Source organism: Hemitrygon akajei, chromosome 1, assembly GCF_048418815.1.
Source record: "Hemitrygon akajei chromosome 1, sHemAka1.3, whole genome shotgun sequence".
Classification (NCBI taxonomy): Eukaryota; Metazoa; Chordata; class Chondrichthyes; order Myliobatiformes; family Dasyatidae; genus Hemitrygon; species Hemitrygon akajei.
In genome coordinates this window covers 67,049,202-67,068,979 of record NC_133124.1, presented here as the reverse complement: position 1 = coordinate 67,068,979, position 19,778 = coordinate 67,049,202, and positions in this window count along the sequence as shown.

Here is a 19,778-nt window from a genome sequence, read left to right as displayed (position 1 = left end):
ACATGGTGAGCGTCCTTACTGTTGGGTGGCTGGATAGTGAGCATCCTGACTGTTAGTTGGCCGGACGGTGAGCGTCCTTACTGATGGGTGGCTGGATGGTGATCGTCCTTACGGTTGGATGGCTAGATAGTGAGAGTGTTTACTGTTGGATGGCTGGACTGTGAGCATCGTTACTTTTGGGTGGCTGGATGGTGAGAGTCCTTACTGTTGGGTGGCAGAACAGTGACCGTCCTTACTGTTGAGTGCCTGGATGGTGATCGTCATTACTGTTGGGTGGCTGGATGGTACTGCCCTGGATGGTGAGCGTCCTTACTGTTGGGTGGCTGGATGGTGAGCATCCTTACTGTTGGGTGTCTGGATTGTGAGAGTCCTTACGGTTGGGTGCCTGGATGGTGAGAGTCCTTACTGTTGGATGCCTGGATGGTGCTGCCCTGTTGGTGAGCGTCCTTACTGTTGGGTGGCTGGATGGTGATCGTCCTTACGGTTGGATGGCTAGATGGTGAGAGTGTTTACTGTTGGATGGCTGGACTGTGAGCATCGTTACTTTTGGGTGGCTGGATGGTGATCGTCCTTACGGTTGAATGGCTAGATGGTGAGAGTGTTTACTGTTGGATGGCTGGACTGTGAGCATCGTTACTTTTGGGTGGCTGGATGGTGAGCATCCCTACTGTTGGATGCCCTGGATGCTGAGCGTCCTTACTGTTGGCTGGATGGAAGGTGAGCATCCTTTACTGTTGGAAGCCGTGGATGGTGAGCGTCCTTACTGTTGGCTGGCTGGATGGTGAGCGTCCTTACTGTTGGGTGGCTGGATGGTGAGCATCCTTACTGTTGGATGCCCTGGATGGTGAGCGTCCTTACTGTTGGGTGGCAGGATCGTGAGCATGCTTACTGTTGGGTGGCTGTTGTGTGAGCAACGCTACTGTTGGATACCCTGGATGGTGAGCGTCCTTACTGTTGGGTGGCTGGATGGTGAGCATGCTTACTGTTGGATGCCCTGGATGGTGAGCAACCCTACTGTTGGATGCCCTGGATGTTGAGCATCCTTACTGTTGGATGCCCTGGATGATGAGCGTCCTTACTGTTGGGTGGCTGGATGGTGAGTATGCTTACTGTTGGGTGGCTGGATGGTGAGCATGCTTACCGTTGGGTATCTGGATGGTGAGCGTCCTTACTGTTGGGTGGCTGGACGATGAGAGTCCTTACTGTTGGGTGGCAGAACAGTGACCGTCCTTACTGTTGAGTGCCTGAATGGTGATCGTCTTTACTGTTGGGTGGCTGGATGGTGCTGCCCTGGATGGTGAGCGTCCTTACTGTTGGGTGGCTGGATGGTGAGCATCCTTACTGTTGGGTGGCTGGATTGTGAGAGTCCTTACGGTTGGGTGCCTGGATGGTGAGAGTCCTTACTGTTGGATGCCTGGATGGTGCTGCCCTGTTGGTGAGCGTCCTTACTGTTGGGTGGCTGGATGGTGATCGTCCTTACGGTTGGATGGCTAGATGGTGAGAGTGTTTACTGTTGGATGGCTGGACTGTGAGCATCGTTACTTTTGGGTGGCTGGATGGTGATCGTCCTTACGGTTGAATGGCTAGATGGTGAGAGTGTTTACTGTTAGATGGCTGGACTGTGAGCATCGTTACTTTTGGGTGGCTGGATGGTGAGCATCCCTACTGTTGGATGCCCTGGATGCTGAGCGTCCTTACTGTTGGCTGGATGGATGGTGAGCATCCTTTACTGTTGGAAGCCGTGGATGGTGAGCGTCCTTACTGTTGGCTGGCTGGATGGTGAGCGTCCTTACTGTTGGGTGGCTGGATGGTGAGCATCCTTACTGTTGGATGCCCTGGATGGTGAGCGTCCTTACTGTTGTGTGGCAGGATCGTGAGCATGCTTACTGTTGGGTGGCTGATGTGTGAGCAACGCTACTGTTGGATACCCTGGTTGGTGAGCGTCCTTACTGTTGGGTGGCTGGATGGTGAGCATGCTTACTGTTGGATGCCCTGGATGGTGAGCAACCCTACTGTTGGATGCCCTGGATGTTGAGCATCCTTACTGTTGGATGCCCTGGATGATGAGCGTCCTTACTGTTGGGTGGCTGGATGGTGAGTATGCTTACTGTTGGGTGGCTGGATGGTGAGCATGCTTACCGTTGGGTGTCTGGATGGTGAGCGTCCTTACTGTTGGGTGGCTGGACGGTGAGAGTCCTTACTGTTGGGTGGCTGGATAATGAGCGTCCTTACTGTTAGTTGGCCGGACGGTGAGCGTCCTTACTGTTGGGTGGCTGGATGGTGCTGCCCTGGATGGTGAGCGTCCTTACTGTTGGATGCCTGGATGGTGAGCGTCCTTACTGTTGGATGCCCTGGATGGTGAGCGTCCTTACTGTTGGGTGGCTGGATGGTGAGCGTCCATACTGTTGGATGTCCTGGATGGTGAGCATCCTCACTGTTGGGTGGCTGGATGGTGAGCGTCCTTACTGTTGGGTGCCTGGATGGTGAGCGTCCTTACTGTTGGATGCCTGGATGGTGCTGCCCTGTTGGTGAGAGTCCTTACTGTTGGGTGGCTGGATGGTGAGCATCCTTACAGTTGTGTGCCTGGATGGTGAGTATCCTTACTGTTTGGTGGCTGGATGGTGAGCGTCCTCACTGTTGGGTGCCTGGATGGTGAGAGTCCTTACTGTTGGGTGGCTGTTGTGTGAGCAACCCTACTGTTGGAGGCCCTGGATGGTGAGCGTCCTTACTGTTGGGTGGCTGGATGGTGAGCGTCATTACTGTTGGATGCCCTGGATGGTGAGCGTCCTTACTGTTGGGTGGCTAGATGGTGAGCATGCTTACTGTTGGGTGGCTGTTGTGTGAGCAACCCTACTGTTGGATACCCTGGATGGTGAGCGTCCTTACTGTTGGGTGGCTGGACGGTGAGCATGCTTACTGTTGGGTGGCTGGATGGTGAGCAACCCTACAGTTGGATGCCCTAGATGGTGAGCAACCCTACTGTTGGATGCCCTGGATGTTGAGCATCCTTACTGTTGGATGCCCTGGATGATGAGCGTCCTTAATGTTGGGTGGCTGGATGGTGAGTATGCTTACTGTTGGGTGGCTGGATGGTGAGCATGCTTACCGTTTGGTGTCTGGATGGTGAGCGTCCTTACTGTTAGGTGGCTGGACGGTGAGAGTCCTTACTGTTGGGTGGCTGGATGGTGAGCGTCCTTACTGTTGGATGTCCAGGATGGTGAGCGTCCTTACTGTTGGGTGGCTGGATGGTGAGCGTCCTTACAGTTGGGTGCCTGGATGGTGAGCGTCCTTACTGTTGGACGCCCTGGATGGTGAGCGTCCTTACTGTTGGGTGGCTGGATGGTGAGCATCCTTACTGTTGGATGTCCTGGATGGTGAGCGTCCTCACTGTTGGGTGGCTGGATGGTGCTGCCCTGGATGGTGAGCGTCCTTACTGTTGGATGCCTGGATGGTGAGCGTCCTTACTGTTGGATGACGTGGATGGTGATTGTCCTTACTGTTGGGTGGCTGGATGGTGCTGCCCTGGATTGTGAGCGTCCTTACTGTTGGGTGGCTGGATGGTGAGCATCCTTACTGTTGGATGTCCTGGATGGTGAGCATCCTTACTGTTGGATGACGTGGATGGTGATTGTCCTTACTGTTGGGTGGCTGGATGGTGCTGCCCTGGATTGTGAGCGTCCTTACTGTTGGGTGGCTGGATGGTGAGCATACTTAATGTTTGCTGGCTGGATGGTGAGCGTCCTTAGTGTTGGGTGGCTGGACGGTGAGCGTCCTTACTGTTGGGTGCCTGGATGGTGAGCGTCCTTACTGTTGGATGCCCTGGATGGTGAGCGTCCTTACAGTTGGGTGGCTGGATTATGAGAGACCTTACTGTTGGTTGGCTGGATGGTGAGCATCCTTACTGTTGGATGCCCAGGAAGATGAGCATCTTTACTGTTGGCTGGCTTAATGGTGAGCATCCTTACAGTTGGATGCCGTGGATGGTGATCGTCCTTACTGTTGGGTGGCTGGATGGTGCTGCCCTGGATGGTGAGCGTCCTTACTGTTGGGTGGCTGGATGGTGAGAGTCCTTACTGTTGGGTGGCTGGATGGTGAGCGTCCTTACTGTTGGATGCCCTGGATGGTGATCGTCCTTACTGTTGGGTGGCTGGATGGTGAGCGTCCTTAATGTTGGATGCCTGGATGGTGAGCGTCCTTACTGTTGGATGCCCTGGATGGTGAGCGTCCTTACTGTTGGGTGGCTGGATGGTGAGCGTCCTTACTGTTGGATGCCTGGATGGTGCTGCCCTGTTGGTGAGCGTCCTTACTGTTGGGTGGCTGGATGGTGAGCGTCCTTACTGTTGGGTGGCTGGATGGTGAGCATCCTTACTGTTGGATGCCCTGGATGGTGAGCGTCCTTACTGTTGGGTGGCAGGATCGTGAGCATGCTTACTGTTGGGTGGCTGTTGTGTGAGCAACGCTACTGTTGGATACCCTGGATGGTGAGCGTCCTTACTGTTGGGTGGCTGGATGGTGAGCATGCTTACTGTTGGATGCCCTGGATGGTGAGCAACCCTACTGTTGGATGCCCTGGATGTTGAGCATCCTTACTGTTGGATGCCCTGGATGATGAGCGTCCTTACTGTTGGGTGGCTGGATGGTGAGTATGCTTACTGTTGGGTGGCTGGATGGTGAGCATGCTTACCGTTGGGTGTCTGGATGGTGAGCGTCCTTACTGTTGGGTGGCTGGACGATGAGAGTCCTTACTGTTGGGTGGCAGAACAGTGACCGTCCTTACTGTTGAGTGCCTGAATGGTGATCGTCTTTACTGTTGGGTGGCTGGATGGTGCTGCCCTGGATGGTGAGCGTCCTTACTGTTGGGTGGCTGGATGGTGAGCATCCTTACTGTTGGGTGGCTGGATTGTGAGAGTCCTTACGGTTGGGTGCCTGGATGGTGAGAGTCCTTACTGTTGGATGCCTGGATGGTGCTGCCCTGTTGGTGAGCGTCCTTACTGTTGGGTGGCTGGATGGTGATCGTCCTCACAGTTGGATGGCTAGATGGTGAGAGTGTGTACTGTTGGATGGCTGGACTGTGAGCATCGTTACCTTTGGGTGGCTGGATGGTGATCGTCCTTACGGTTGAATGGCTAGGTGGTGAGAGTGTTTACTGTTGGATGGCTGGACTGTGAGCATCGTTACTTTTGGGTGGCTGGATGGTGAGCATCCCTACTGTTGGATGCCCTGGATGCTGAGCGTCCTTACTGTTGGCTGGATGAATGGTGAGCATCCTTTACTGTTGGAAGCCGTGGATGGTGAGCGTCCTTACTGTTGGCTGGCTGGATGGTGAGCGTCCTTACTGTTGGGTGGCTGGATGGTGAGCATCCTTACTGTTGGATGCCCTGGATGGTGAGCGTCCTTACTGTTGGGTGGCTTGATGGTGAGCGTCCTTACTGTTGGATGGCTGGATGGTGAGAGTGTTTACTGTTGGATTTCTGGATGATGAGCATGCTTACTGTTGGCTGGCTTGATGGTGAGCATCCTTACAGTTGGATGCCATGGATGGTGATCGTCCTTACTGTTGGGTGGCTGGATGGTGCTGCCCTGGATGGTGAGCGTCCTTACTGTTGGGTGGCTGGATGGTGAGAGTCCTTACTGTTGGGTGGCTGGATGGTGAGCGTCCTTACTGTTGGATGCCCTGGATGGTGATCGTCCTTACTGTTGGGTGGCTGGATGGTGAGAGTCCTTAATGTTGGATGCCTGGATGGTGAGCGTACTTACTGTTGGATGCCCTGGATGGTGAGCGTCCTTACTGTTGGGTGGCTGGATGGTGAGCGTCCTTACTGTTGGATGCCTGGATGGTGCTGCCCTGTTGGTGAGCGTCCTTACTGTTGGGTGGCTGAATGGTGAGCATCCTTTACTGTTGGGTGGCTGGATGGTGAGAGTCCTTACTGTTGGGTGGCTGTTGTGTGAGCAACCCTACTGTTGGATGCCCTGGATGGTGAGCGTCCTTACTGTTGGGTGGCTGGATGGTGAGCGTCATTACTGTTGGAAGCCCTGGATAGTGAGCATCCTCACTGTATGGTGGCTGGATGGTGAGCTTCCTTACTGTTGGGTGCCTGGATGGTGAGCGTCCTTACTGTTGGATGCCCTGGATGGTGAGTGTCCTTACTGTTGGGTGGCTGGACGGTGAGAGTCCTTACTGTTGGGTGCCTGGATGGTGAGTGTCCTTACTCTTGGATGCCCTGGATGGTGAGCGTCCTTACTGTTGGTTGGGTGGATGGCGATCGTCCTTACTGTTGGGTGGCTGGATGGTGCTGCACTGGATGGTGAGCATCCTTACTGTTGGGTGGTGGATGGTTAGCAACCCTACTGTTGGATGCCCTGGATGGTGAACGTCCTTACTGTTGGGTGGCTGGATGGTGAGCGTCCTTACTGTTGGATGCCTGGATGGTGCTGCCCTGTTGGTGAGCGTCCTTACTGTTGGGTGGCTGGATGGTGAGCATCCTTACAGTTGTGTGCCTGGATGGTGAGTATCCTTACTGTTTGGTGGCTGGATGGTGAGCGTCCTCACTGTTGGGTGGCTGGATGGTGAGCGTCCTTACTGTTGGATGACCTGGATGGTGAGCGTCCTTACTGTTGGGTGGCTGGATGGTGATCGTCCTTACTGTTGGATGCCTGCATGGTACTACACTGGATCGTGAGAGTCCTTTCTGTTGTGTGGCTGAATGGTGAGCATCCTTTACTGTTGGGTGGCTGGATGGTGAGAGTCCTTACTGTTGGGTGGCTGTTGTGTGAGCAACCCTACTGTTGGATGCCCTGGATGGTGAGCGTCCTTACTGTTGGGTGGCTGGATGGTGAGCGTCATTACTGTTGGAAGCCCTGGATAGTGAGCATCCTCACTGTATGGTGGCTGGATGGTGAGCTTCCTTACTGTTGGGTGCCTGGATGGTGAGCGTCCTTACTGTTGGATGCCCTGGATGGTGAGTGTCCTTACTGTTGGGTGGCTGGACGGTGAGAGTCCTTACTGTTGGGTGCCTGGATGGTGAGTGTCCTTACTCTTGGATGCCCTGGATGGTGAGCGTCCTTACTGTTGGTTGGGTGGATGGCGATCGTCCTTACTGTTGGGTGGCTGGATGGTGCTGCACTGGATGGTGAGCATCCTTACTGTTGGGTGGTGGATGGTTAGCAACCCTACTGTTGGATGCCCTGGATGGTGAACGTCCTTACTGTTGGGTGGCTGGATGGTGAGCATTCTTACGGTTGGATGCCTGGATGTTGAGCATCCTTATTGTTGTGTGCCTGGATGGTGAGCATCCTTACTGTTGGGAGGCTGGATGGTGAGAGACCTTCCTGTTGGGTGGCTTGATGGTGAGCGTCCTTACTGTTGGATGGCTGGATGGTGAGAGTGTTTACTGTTGGATTTCTGGATGATGAGCATGCTTACTGTTGGCTGGCTTGATGGTGAGCATCCTTACAGTTGGATGCCATGGATGGTGATCGTCCTTACTGTTGGGTGGCTGGATGGTGCTGCCCTGGATGGTGAGCGTCCTTACTGTTGGGTGGCTGGATGGTGAGAGTCCTTACTGTTGGGTGGCTGGATGGTGAGCGTCCTTACTGTTGGATGCCCTGGATGGTGATCGTCCTTACTGTTGGGTGGCTGGATGGTGAGAGTCCTTAATGTTGGATGCCTGGATGGTGAGCGTACTTGCTGTTGGATGCCCTGGATGGTGAGCGTCCTTACTGTTGGGTGGCTGGATGGTGAGCGTCCTTACTGTTGGATGCCTGGATGGTGCTGCCCTGTTGGTGAGCGTCCTTACTGTTGGGTGGCTGGATGGTGAGCATCCTTACAGTTGTGTGCCTGGATGGTGAGTATCCTTACTGTTTGGTGGCTGGATGGTGAGCGTCCTCACTGTTGGGTGGCTGGATGGTGAGCGTCCTTACTGTTGGATGACCTGGATGGTGAGCGTCCTTACTGTTGGGTGGCTGGATGGTGATCGTCCTTACTGTTGGATGCCTGGATGGTACTACACTGGATCGTGAGAGTCCTTTCTGTTGTGTGGCTGAATGGTGAGCATCCTTTACTGTTGGGTGGCTGGATGGTGAGAGTCCTTACTGTTGGGTGGCTGTTGTGTGAGCAACCCTACTGTTGGATGCCCTGGATGGTGAGCGTCCTTACTGTTGGGTGGCTGGATGGTGAGCGTCATTACTGTTGGAAGCCCTGGATAGTGAGCATCCTCACTGTATGGTGGCTGGATGGTGAGCTTCCTTACTGTTGGGTGCCTGGATGGTGAGCTTCCTTACTGTTGGATGCCCTGGATGGTGAGCGTCCTTACTGTTGGGTGGCTGGACGGTGAGAGTCCTTACTGTTGGGTGCCTGGATGGTGAGTGTCCTTACTCTTGGATGCCCTGGATGGTGAGCGTCCTTACTGTTGGTTGGGTGGATGGCGATCGTCCTTACTGTTGGGTGGCTGGATGGTGCTGCACTGGATGGTGAGCATCCTTACTGTTGGGTGGTGGATGGTTAGCAACCCTACTGTTGGATGCCCTGGATGGTGAACGTCCTTACTGTTGGGTGGCTGGATGGTGAGCATTCTTACGGTTGGATGCCTGGATGTTGAGCATCCTTATTGTTGTGTGCCTGGATGGTGAGCATCCTTACTATTGGATGCCCTGGATGGAGTGCATCCTTACTGTTGTGTGGCTGGATGGTGAGCATGCTTACTGTTGGGTGTCTGGATGGTGAGCGTCCTTACTGTTGGGTGGCTGGATGGTGAGCGTCCTTACTGTTGGGTGGCTGGACGGTGAGCGTCCTTATTGTTGGGTGGCGGGATAGTGAGTGTCCTTACTGTTAGTTGGCCGGCCGGTAAGGGTCCTTACTGTTGGGTGGCTGGATGGTGATCGTCCTTACGGTTGGATGGCTAGATGGTGAGAGTGTTTACTGTTGGATGGCTGGACTGTGAGCTTCGTTACTTTTGGGTGGCTGGATGGTGATCGTCCTAACGGTTGGATGGCTAGATGGTGAGAGTGTTTACTGTTAGATGGCTGGACTGTGAGCATCATTACTTTTGGGTGGCTGTTGTGTGAGCAACCCTACTGTTGGATGCCCTGGATGGAGAGCAACCCTACTGTTGGATGCCCTGGATGGTGAGCAACCCTACTGTTCGATGCCCTGGATGGTGAGCGTCCTTACTGTTGGATGCCTGGATGGTGAGCGTCCTTACTGTTGGATGCCCTAGATGGTGAGCGTCCTTACTGTTGGGTGGCTGGATGGTGAGCGTCCTTACTGTTGGATGTCCTGGATGGTGAGCATCCTCACTGTTGGGTGGCTGGATGGTGAGCGTCCTTACTGTTGGGTGCCTGGATGGTGAGCGTCCTTACTGTTGGATGCCTGGATGGTGCTGCCCTGTTGGTGAGCGTCCTTACTGTTGGGTGGCTGGATGGTGAGCATCCTTACAGTTGTGTGCCTGGATGGTGAGTATCCTTACAGTTTGGTGGTTGGATGGTGAGCGTCCTCACTGTTGGGTGCCTGGATGGTGAGCGTCCTTACTGTTGGCTGCCCTGGATGGTGAGCGTCCTTACTGTTGGATGTCTGGATGGTGAGAGTGTTTACTGTTGGATTTCTGGATGATGAGCATGCTTACTGTTGGGTGTGAGGATGGTGAGTATCCTTACTGTTGGGTGGCTGGATGATGAGCATCCTTACTTTTGGATGCCCTGGATGGTGAGCGTCCTTACTGTTTGGTGGCTGGATGGTACTACTCTGGATCGTGAGAGTCCTTTCAGTTGGGTGGCTGAATGGTGAGCATCCTTACCTTTGGGTGGCTGGATGGTGAGAGTCCTTACTGTTGAGTGGCTATTGTGTGAGCAACCCTACTGTTGGATGCCCTGGATGGTGAGCGTCCTTACTGTTGGGTGGCTGGATGGTGAGCGTCATTACTGTTGGAAGCCCTGGATAGTGAGCATCCTTACAGTATGGAGGCTGGATGGTGAGAGTGTTTACTGTTAGATTTCTGGATGGTGAGCATGCTTACTGTTGGGTGGCTGGATGATGAGCATCCTTACTGTTGGATGCCCTGGATGGTGAGAGTCCTTACTGTTGGGTGGCTGGATGTTGAGCGTCCTTACTGTTGGATGCCTGGATGGTACTACCCTGGATAGTGAGCGTCTTTTCTGTTGGTTGGCTGAATGGTGAACATCCTTACTGTTGGGTGGCTGGATGGTGAGAGTCCTTACTGTTCGGTGGCTGGATGGTGAGCATCCTTACTGTTGGATGCCCTGGATGGTGAGCGTCCTTACTGTTGGGTGGCTGGATGGTGATCGTCCTTACTGTTGGGTGGCTGGATGGTGATCGTCCTTACTGTTGGGTGGCTGGATTGTGCTGCCCTGGATGGTGAGCGTCCTTACTGTTGGGTGGCTGGATCATGAGCATCCTTATTGTTGTGTGCCTGGATGGTGAGCATCTTTACTACTGGATGCCCTGGATGGTGAGCGTCCTTAAAGTTGGGTGGCTGGATGGTGAGCATGCTTACTGTTGGGAGTCTTGTTGGTGAGCGTCCTTACTGTTGTGTTTCTGGATGGTGAGCATCCTTACTGTTGGGTGTCTACATGGTGAGCGTCCTTACTGTTGGGTGGCTGGATAGTGAGCATCCTGACTGTTAGTTGGCCGGACGGTGAGCGTCCTTACTGATGGGTGGCTGGATGGTGATCGTCCTTACGGTTGGATGGCTAGATAGTGAGAGTGTTTACTGTTGGATGGCTGGACTGTGAGCATCGTTACTTTTGGGTGGCTGGATGGTGAGAGTCCTTACTGTTGGGTGGCAGAACAGTGACCGTCCTTACTGTTGAGTGCCTGGATGGTGATCGTCATTACTGTTGGGTGGCTGGATGGTACTGCCCTGGATGGTGAGCGTCCTTACTGTTGGGTGGCTGGATGGTGAGCATCCTTACTGTTGGGTGGCTGGATTGTGAGAGTCCTTACGGTTGGGTGCCTGGATGGTGAGAGTCCTTACTGTTGGATGCCTGGATGGTGCTGCCCTGTTGGTGAGCGTCCTTACTGTTGGGTGGCTGGATGGTGATCGTCCTTACGGTTGGATGGCTAGATGGTGAGAGTGTTTACTGTTGGATGGCTGGACTGTGAGCATCGTTACTTTTGGGTGGCTGGATGGTGATCGTCCTTACGGTTGAATGGCTAGATGGTGAGAGTGTTTACTGTTGGATGGCTGGACTGTGAGCATCGTTACTTTTGGGTGGCTGGATGGTGAGCATCCCTACTGTTGGATGCCCTGGATGCTGAGCGTCCTTACTGTTGGCTGGATGGAAGGTGAGCATCCTTTACTGTTGGAAGCCGTGGATGGTGAGCGTCCTTACTGTTGGCTGGCTGGATGGTGAGCGTCCTTACTGTTGGGTGGCTGGATGGTGAGCATCCTTACTGTTGGATGCCCTGGATGGTGAGCGTCCTTACTGTTGGGTGGCAGGATCGTGAGCATGCTTACTGTTGAGTGGCTGTTGTGTGAGCAACGCTACTGTTGGATACCCTGGATGGTGAGCGTCCTTACTGTTGGGTGGCTGGATGGTGAGCATGCTTACTGTTGGATGCCCTGGATGGTGAGCAACCCTACTGTTGGATGCCCTGGATGTTGAGCATCCTTACTGTTGGATGCCCTGGATGATGAGCGTCCTTACTGTTGGGTGGCTGGATGGTGAGTATGCTTACTGTTGGGTGGCTGGATGGTGAGCATGCTTACCGTTGGGTATCTGGATGGTGAGCGTCCTTACTGTTGGGTGGCTGGACGATGAGAGTCCTTACTGTTGGGTGGCAGAACAGTGACCGTCCTTACTGTTGAGTGCCTGAATGGTGATCGTCTTTACTGTTGGGTGGCTGGATGGTGCTGCCCTGGATGGTGAGCGTCCTTACTGTTGGGTGGCTGGATGGTGAGCATCCTTACTGTTGGGTGGCTGGATTGTGAGAGTCCTTACGGTTGGGTGCCTGGATGGTGAGAGTCCTTACTGTTGGATGCCTGGATGGTGCTGCCCTGTTGGTGAGCGTCCTTACTGTTGGGTGGCTGGATGGTGATCGTCCTTACGGTTGGATGGCTAGATGGTGAGAGTGTTTACTGTTGGATGGCTGGACTGTGAGCATCGTTACTTTTGGGTGGCTGGATGGTGATCGTCCTTACGGTTGAATGGCTAGATGGTGAGAGTGTTTACTGTTAGATGGCTGGACTGTGAGCATCGTTACTTTTGGGTGGCTGGATGGTGAGCATCCCTACTGTTGGATGCCCTGGATGCTGAGCGTCCTTACTGTTGGCTGGATGGATGGTGAGCATCCTTTACTGTTGGAAGCCGTGGATGGTGAGCGTCCTTACTGTTGGCTGGCTGGATGGTGAGCGTCCTTACTGTTCGGTGGCTGGATGGTGAGCATCCTTACTGTTGGATGCCCTGGATGGTGAGCGTCCTTACTGTTGGGTGGCAGGATCGTGAGCATGCTTACTGTTGGGTGGCTGATGTGTGAGCAACGCTACTGTTGGATACCCTGGTTGGTGAGCGTCCTTACTGTTGGGTGGCTGGATGGTGAGCATGCTTACTGTTGGATGCCCTGGATGGTGAGCAACCCTACTGTTGGATGCCCTGGATGTTGAGCATCCTTACTGTTGGATGCCCTGGATGATGAGCGTCCTTACTGTTGGGTGGCTGGATGGTGAGTATGCTTACTGTTGGGTGGCTGGATGGTGAGCATGCTTACCGTTGGGTGTCTGGATGGTGAGCGTCCTTACTGTTGGGTGGCTGGACGGTGAGCGTCCTTACTGTTGGGTGGCTGGATAATGAGCGTCCTTACTGTTAGTTGGCCGGACGGTGAGCGTCCTTACTGTTGGGTGGCTGGATGGTGCTGCCCTGGATGGTGAGCGTCCTTACTGTTGGATGCCCTGGATGGTGAGCGTCCTTACTGTTGGGTGGCTGGATGGTGAGCGTCCATACTGTTGGATGTCCTGGATGGTGAGCATCCTCACTGTTGGGTGGCTGGATGGTGAGCGTCCTTACTGTTGGGTGCCTGGATGGTGAGCGTCCTTACTGTTGGATGCCTGGATGGTGCTGCCCTGTTGGTGAGAGTCCTTACTGTTGGGTGGCTGGATGGTGAGCATCCTTACAGTTGTGTGCCTGGATGGTGAGTATCCTTACTGTTTGGTGGCTGGATGGTGAGCGTCCTCACTGTTGGGTGCCTGGATGGTGAGAGTCCTTACTGTTGGGTGGCTGTTGTGTGAGCAACCCTACTGTTGGAGGCCCTGGATGGTGAGCGTCCTTACTGTTGGGTGGCTGGATGGTGAGCGTCATTACTGTTAGATGCCCTGGATGGTGAGCGTCCTTACTGTTGGGTGGCTAGATGGTGAGCATGCTTACTGTTGGGTGGCTGTTGTGTGAGCAACCCTACTGTTGGATACCCTGGATGGTGAGCGTCCTTACTGTTGGGTGGCTGGACGGTGAGCATGCTTACTGTTGGGTGGCTGGATGGTGAGCAACCCTACAGTTGGATGCCCTAGATGGTGAGCAACCCTACTGTTGGATGCCCTGGATGTTGAGCATCCTTACTGTTGGATGCCCTGGATGATGAGCGTCCTTAATGTTGGGTGGCTGGATGGTGAGTATGCTTACTGTTGGGTGGCTGGATGGTGAGCATGCTTACCGTTTGGTGTCTGGATGGTGAGCGTCCTTACTGTTAGGTGGCTGGACGGTGAGAGTCCTTACTGTTGGGTGGCTGGATGGTGAGCGTCCTTACTGTTGGATGTCCAGGATGGTGAGCGTCCTTACTGTTGGGTGGCTGGATGGTGAGCGTCCTTACTGTTGGATGCCTGGATGGTGAGCGTCCTTACTGTTGGACGCCCTGGATGGTGAGCGTCCTTACTGTTGGGTGGCTGGATGGTGAGCATCCTTACTGTTGGATGTCCTGGATGGTGAGCGTCCTCACTGTTGGGTGGCTGGATGGTGCTGCCCTGGATGGTGAGCGTCCTTACTGTTGGATGCCTGGATGGTGAGCGTCCTTACTGTTGGATGACGTGGATGGTGATTGTCCTTACTGTTGGGTGGCTGGATGGTGCTGCCCTGGATTGTGAGCGTCCTTACTGTTGGGTGGCTGGATGGTGAGCATCCTTACTGTTGGATGTCCTGGATGGTGAGCATCCTTACTGTTGGATGACGTGGATGGTGATTGTCCTTACTGTTGGGTGGCTGGATGGTGCTGCCCTGGATTGTGAGCGTCCTTACTGTTGGGTGGCTGGATGGTGAGCATACTTAATGTTTGCTGGCTGGATGGTGAGCGTCCTTAGTGTTGGGTGGCTGGACGGTGAGCGTCCTTACTGTTGGGTGCCTGGATGGTGAGCGTCCTTACTGTTGGATGCCCTGGATGGTGAGCGTCCTTACAGTTGGGTGGCTGGATTATGAGAGACCTTACTGTTGGTTGGCTGGATGGTGAGCATCCTTACTGTTGGATGCCCAGGAAGATGAGCATCTTTACTGTTGGCTGGCTTAATGGTGAGCATCCTTACAGTTGGATGCCGTGGATGGTGATCGTCCTTACTGTTGGGTGGCTGGATGGTGCTGCCCTGGATGGTGAGCGTCCTTACTGTTGGGTGGCTGGATGGTGAGAGTCCTTACTGTTGGGTGGCTGGATGGTGAGCGTCCTTACTGTTGGATGCCCTGGATGGTGATCGTCCTTACTGTTGGGTGGCTGGATGGTGAGCGTCCTTAATGTTGGATGCCTGGATGGTGAGCGTCCTTACTGTTGGATGCCCTGGATGGTGAGCGTCCTTACTGTTGGGTGGCTGGATGGTGAGCGTCCTTACTGTTGGATGCCTGGATGGTGCTGCCCTGTTGGTGAGCGTCCTTACTGTTGGGTGGCTGGATGGTGAGCGTCCTTACTGTTGGGTGGCTGGATGGTGAGCATCCTTACTGTTGGATGCCCTGGATGGTGAGCGTCCTTACTGTTGGGTGGCAGGATCGTGAGCATGCTTACTGTTGGGTGGCTGTTGTGTGAGCAACGCTACTGTTGGATACCCTGGATGGTGAGCGTCCTTACTGTTGGGTGGCTGGATGGTGAGCATGCTTACTGTTGGATGCCCTGGATGGTGAGCAACCCTACTGTTGGATGCCCTGGATGTTGAGCATCCTTACTGTTGGATGCCCTGGATGATGAGCGTCCTTACTGTTGGGTGGCTGGATGGTGAGTATGCTTACTGTTGGGTGGCTGGATGGTGAGCATGCTTACCGTTGGGTGTCTGGATGGTGAGCGTCCTTACTGTTGGGTGGCTGGACGATGAGAGTCCTTACTGTTGGGTGGCAGAACAGTGACCGTCCTTACTGTTGAGTGCCTGAATGGTGATCGTCTTTACTGTTGGGTGGCTGGATGGTGCTGCCCTGGATGGTGAGCGTCCTTACTGTTGGGTGGCTGGATGGTGAGCATCCTTACTGTTGGGTGGCTGGATTGTGAGAGTCCTTACGGTTGGGTGCCTGGATGGTGAGAGTCCTTACTGTTGGATGCCTGGATGGTGCTGCCCTGTTGGTGAGCGTCCTTACTGTTGGGTGGCTGGATGGTGATCGTCCTCACGGTTGGATGGCTAGATGGTGAGAGTGTGTACTGTTGGATGGCTGGACTGTGAGCATCGTTACCTTTGGGTGGCTGGATGGTGATCGTCCTTACGGTTGAATGGCTAGGTGGTGAGAGTGTTTACTGTTGGATGGCTGGACTGTGAGCATCGTTACTTTTGGGTGGCTGGATGGTGAGCATCCCTACTGTTGGATGCCCTGGATGCTGAGCGTCCTTACTGTTGGCTGGATGGATGGTGAGCATCCTTTACTGTTGGAAGCCGTGGATGGTGAGCGTCCTTACTGTTGGCTGGCTGGATGGTGAGCGTCCTTACTGTTGGGTGGCTGGATGGTGAGCATCCTTACTGTTGGATGCCCTGGATGGTGAGCGTCCTTACTGTTGGGTGGCAGGATCGTGAGCATGCTTACTGTTGGGTGGCTGTTGTGTGAGCAACCCTACTGTTGGATACCCTGGATGGTGAGCGTCCTTACTGTTGGGTGGCTGGACGGTGAGCATGCTTACTGTTGGGTGGCTGGATGGTGAGCAACCCTACTGTTGGATGCCCTGGATGTTGAGCATCCTTACTGTTGGATGCCCTGGATGATGAGCGTCCTTAATGTTGGGTGGCTGGATGGTGAGTATGCTTACTGTTGGGTGGCTGGATGGTGAGCATGCTTACCGTTTGGTGTCTGGATGGTGAGCGTCCTTACTGTTAGGTGGCTGGACGGTGAGAGTCCTTACTGTTGGGTGGCTGGATGGTGAGCGTCCTTACTGTTGGATGTCCTGGATGGTGAGCGTCCTTACTGTTGGGTGGCTGGATGGTGAGCGTCCTTACTGTTGGATGCCTGGATGGTGAGCGTCCTTACTGTTGGACGCCCTGGATGGTGAGCGTCCTTACTGTTGGGTGGCTGGATGGTGAGCATCCTTACTGTTGGATGTCCTGGATGGTGAGCGTCCTCACTGTTGGGTGGCTGGATGGTGCTGCCCTGGATGGTGAGCGTCCTTACTGTTGGATGCCTGGATGGTGAGCGTCCTTACTGTTGGATGCCCTGGATGCTGAGCGTCCTTACTGTTGGGTGGCTGGATGGTGAGCGTCCTTACTTTTGGATGTCCTGGATGGTGAGCATCCTTACTGTTGGATGACGTGGATGGTGATTGTCCTTACTGTTGGGTGGCTGGATGGTGCTGCCCTGGATTGTGAGCGTCCTTACTGTTGGGTGGCTGGATGGTGAGCATACTTAATGTTTGCTGGCTGGATGGTGAGCGTCCTTAGTGTTGGGTGGCTGGACGGTGAGCGTCCTTACTGTTGGGTGCCTGGATGGTGAGCGTCCTTACTGTTGGATGCCCTGGATGGTGAGCGTCCTTACAGTTGGGTGGCTGGATTATGAGAGACCTTACTGTTGGTTGGCTGGATGGTGAGCATCCTTACTGTTGGATGCCCAGGAAGATGAGCATCCTTACTGTTGGCTGGCTTGATGGTGAGCATCCTTACAGTTGGATGCCGTGGATGGTGATCGTCCTTACTGTTGGGTGGCTGGATGGTGCTGCCCTGGATGGTGAGCGTCCTTACTGTTGGGTGGCTGGATGGTGAGAGTCCTTACTGTTGGGTGGCTGGATGGTGAGCGTCCTTACTGTTGGATGCCCTGGATGGTGATCGTCCTTACTGTTGGGTGGCTGGATGGTGAGCGTCCTTAATGTTGGATGCCTGGATGGTGAGCGTCCTTACTGTTGGATGCCCTGGATGGTGAGCATCCTTACTGTTGGGTGGCTGGATGGTGAGCGTCCTTACTGTTGGATGCCTGGATGGTGCTGCCCTGTTGGTGAGCGTCCTTACTGTTGGGTGGCTGGATGGTGAGCGTCCTTACTGTTGGGTGGCTGGATGGTGAGCATCCTTACTGTTGGATGCCCTGGATGGTGAGCGTCCTTACTGTTGGGTGGCAGGATCGTGAGCATGCTTACTGTTGGGTGGCTGTTGTGTGAGCAACGCTACTGTTGGATACCCTGGATGGTGAGCGTCCTTACTGTTGGGTGGCTGGATGGTGAGCAACCCTACTGTTGGATGCCCTGGATGTTGAGCATCCTTACTGTTGGATGCCCTGGATGATGAGCGTCCTTACTGTTGGGTGGCTGGATGGTGAGTATGCTTACTGTTGGGTGGCTGGATGGTGAGCATGCTTACCGTTGGGTGTCTGGATGGTGAGCGTCCTTACTGTTGTGTGGCTGGACGATGAGAGTCCTTACTGTTGGGTGGCAGAACAGTGACCGTCCTTACTGTTGAGTGCCTGAATGGTGATCGTCTTTACTGTTGGGTGGCTGGATGGTGCTGCCCTGGATGGTGAGCGTCCTTACTGTTGGGTGGCTGGATGGTGAGCATCCTTACTGTTGGGTGGCTGGATTGTGAGAGTCCTTACGGTTGGGTGCCTGGATGGTGAGAGTCCTTACTGTTGGATGCCTGGATGGTGCTGCCCTGTTGGTGAGCGTCCTTACTGTTGGGTGGCTGGATGGTGATCGTCCTTACGGTTGGATGGCTAGATGGTGAGAGTGTTTACTGTTGGATGGCTGGACTGTGAGCATCGTTACTTTTGGGTGGCTGGATGGTGATCGTCCTTACGGTTGAATGGCTAGATGGTGAGAGTGTTTACTGTTGGATGGCTGGACTGTGATCATCGTTACTTTTGGGTGGCTGGATGGTGAGCATCCCTACTGTTGGATGCCCTGGATGCTGAGCGTCCTTACTGTTGGCTGGATGGATGGTGAGCATCCTTTACTGTTGGAAGCCGTGGATGGTGAGCGTCCTTACTGTTGGCTGGCTGGATGGTGAGCGTCCTTACTGTTGGGTGGCTGGATGGTGAGCATCCTTACTGTTGGATGACCTGGATGGTGAGCGTCCTTACTGTTGGGTGGCAGGATCGTGAGCATGCTTACTGTTGGGTGGCTGTTGTGTGAGCAACGCTACTGTTGGATACCCTGGTTGGTGAGCGTCCTTACTGTTGGGTGGCTGGATGGTGAGCATGCTTACTGTTGGATGCCCTGGATGGTGAGCAACCCTACTGTTGGATGCCCTGGATGTTGAGCATCCTTACTGTTGGATGCCCTGGATGATGAGCGTCCTTACTGTTGGGTGGCTGGATGGTGAGTATGCTTACTGTTGGGTGGCTGGATGGTGAGCATGCTTACCGTTGGGTGTCTGGATGGTGAGCATCCTTACTGTTGGGTGGCTGGACGGTGAGAGTCCTTACTGTTGGGTGGCTGGATAATGAGCGTCCTTACTGTTAGTTGGCCGGACGGTGAGCGTCCTTACTGTTGGGTGGCTGGATGGTGCTGCCCTGGATGGTGAGCGTCCTTACTGTTGGATGCCTGGATGGTGAGCGTCCTTACAGTTGGATGCCCTGGATGGTGAGCGTCCTTACTGTTGGGTGGCTGGATGGTGCTGCCCTGTTGGTGAGAGTCCTTACTGTTGGGTGGCTGTTGTGTGAGCAACGCTACTGTTGGATACCCTGGTTGGTGAGCGTCCTTACTGTTGGGTGGCTGGATGGTGAGCATGCTTACTGTTGGATGCCCTGGATGGTGAGCAACCCTACTGTTGGATGCCCTGGATGTTGAGCATCCTTACTGTTGGATGCCCTGGATGATGAGCGTCCTTACTGTTGGGTGGCTGGATGGTGAGTATGCTTACTGTTGGGTGGCTGGATGGTGAGCATGCTTACCGTTGGGTGTCTGGATGGTGAGCATCCTTACTGTTGGGTGGCTGGACGGTGAGAGTCCTTACTGTTGGGTGGCTGGATAATGAGCGTCCTTACTGTTAGTTGGCCGGACGGTGAGCGTCCTTACTGTTGGGTGGCTGGATGGTGCTGCCCTGGATGGTGAGCGTCCTTACTGTTGGATGCCTGGATGGTGAGCGTCCTTACAGTTGGATGCCCTGGATGGTGAGCGTCCTTACTGTTGGGTGGCTGGATGGTGAGCGTCCATACTGTTGGATGTCCTGGATGGTGAGCATCCTCACTGTTGGGTGGCTGGATGGTGAGCGTCCTTACTGTTGGGTGCCTGGATGGTGAGCGTCCTTACTGTTGGATGCCTGGATGGTGCTGCCCTGTTGGTGAGAGTCCTTACTGTTGGGTGGCTGGATGGTGAGCATCCTTACAGTTGTGTGCCTGGATGGTGAGTATCCTTACTGTTTGGTGGCTGGATGGTGAGAGTCCTCACTGTTGGGTGCCTGGATGGTGAG